The sequence below is a fragment of the Arachis ipaensis genome, chromosome B08 (genome assembly GCF_000816755.2).
Source record: "Arachis ipaensis cultivar K30076 chromosome B08, Araip1.1, whole genome shotgun sequence".
NCBI lineage: Eukaryota > Viridiplantae > Streptophyta > Magnoliopsida > Fabales > Fabaceae > Arachis > Arachis ipaensis.
Genome location: NC_029792.2, coordinates 6,091,994 through 6,094,168, shown reverse-complemented (window position 1 = coordinate 6,094,168; position 2,175 = coordinate 6,091,994).

The window sequence follows — 2,175 nt, the reverse complement described above, 5'->3', positions numbered from 1 at the left end:
CATTACTGATGAACATTTGATACCATAATTAAGCACCGATTCTAACAAACTAAATAAAGATAATATTCAAAGAAAAAAAAACTTCTGAAAAATATTTAAACTAACTCTGTCTCCCCATATAATTTATTCCATCTTTCTAACTCATCATGCCTATGCAGATTATCTGCAGAAGAAACTGTTTCCTTGATATAAGTTGATATACTAAGCTTTCGAAAATATTTCCAAGATATTTGATAACAAAAAAAATCAAAATAATCATTAAATAAAATAAATTTTGATTATTTTTTTATTTTTTAATATATATATATATAATTATTTTTTTTAAAGAAAAAAATTTTTTTCAGGAGAGGAAGAAGAAAAAAAAAAGTAAAAAGACAGAACAAGAAAAGAAGAAAGAAGGAGAAAGGAGGAAGGAGAAAAACAGGGGGCATGTTCTAAAAAACTTGAGAATTAAAATTGAGAATCTTACGTGTAGAGATAATTATTATTCTAAACACTCAAACCAATCATTATATGTATAGGTTTGTGTAAATTATTTTAAACATATAGTTTAATAGATATTTTAATTAATACAAACATACATCAATTAATATATATATTAATAATTTGCAGTAGGGAACGCATATATAGCCAATAGGATGAGAAAATAATTATTAGCAAGAAGAAGCATTTGAGGTTGGAAACATTTCATATAAGAAACTTTGAATAGGAATCTTTTTACTCGTTTCCCCACAAAAATTACTACTATAATTAACCTAGAGTTAGGTGAAATAATAAAAGTAACAAAGGAAACCGCATAAAGAACCGCACACTCGTGTCTCCAACTAGTGCTCCATCTTTTTATGTCTTTTTTTCCATCTTTGTTTATTTCTCAAACACTAAATGAAAGGCATAGCAGTGAACACCAACCAATTATCTACAATACCATTTAGTTTTCATTGCTATGGTTGTTTCTTACCCGTCACGGATTCATAACTTTTAAGTCGTGGGAATAAACATGAAACACATTAAAATAACAAAAAAGTTTGTATAACCATATCAAAACATATAAAAATAAATAACATAAAAATATTAAATATTAATTTTTTATAAATTAAATATAATAATAATTCGCACTTCTCATCCTAAGTCACGCAATTTAACTCCTACTACTCATCACTACTCTTCTCTATGTGTGTGTGGAAGTCTTAGAGAAAGTAGAAGAGGAAAACTAAAAAGAAAAAAAATCTCAGAGAAATATGAAATTATTATAGGTAGAAGATAAGGATACATAAGTAATTTTACAATTCACTAATGTTTTTTAGACGTTTAATATTAACATGGACTAAATTAAAAAAATTATATATATGGTATAAGAATCTAATTAAAAAATAAAAAAGTATAAGAATCTAATTAAAAATTCGATAAAATTATAGGACCTGCAAAATAATTAAACCTTAAAAAAGTTTAAAGGATTCAGTTTGATCAAATCTAATGAATCGTACTCATGAATGAGCCTAATGCCCATTATCCAAATCTAGTGAATAGAGGACGTGTTTGACAGGGTCTAATCAATTTAAACCAAACTCATTGATTCATATACAATTATTTTTATATAAAATTAATAGTTAAAAATTATTAAATAATTTAATCTATTTAATTAAATTAACATCTAAAAATATATATAAATATAATTGTATATGAATTTTCATCTAATTATATATATTTAAATGACTGATATTAGTTATATTTTTAACAATTAATTAGTGGTAATTATGAAAAAATGTACATAAAGGCGACATTTATCCAAATAAAATTAGATATTCTATAAAAAAGAATCAAGGAAAAAAGATGTAAGTAAAAAATGATTGAAGTATACATACAAAGCCGCCCAAGAAAATTAAGTGTCATAATTATTAGGAAAAGATTAATTTAATGAAAAAGGTAGCTTGGGACAATTACTGGGATGCCAATAACCAACCAGCTAAGCACATTGAGCCAAATAAAAAAATTGCAGTGGGGACACGAAAAGAATAGAACAGAATATATATAGCAGCATATAATTATAAAAATGATATATAATAAAAGTAAAAATTGATATCCATGTTAGTTTTAGGCATCAAAACCCAAGAACAGAATATAAAATTGAGAAATGAGAACAAGCTAATAAGAGGTGGTCCATAACTCCATATACAC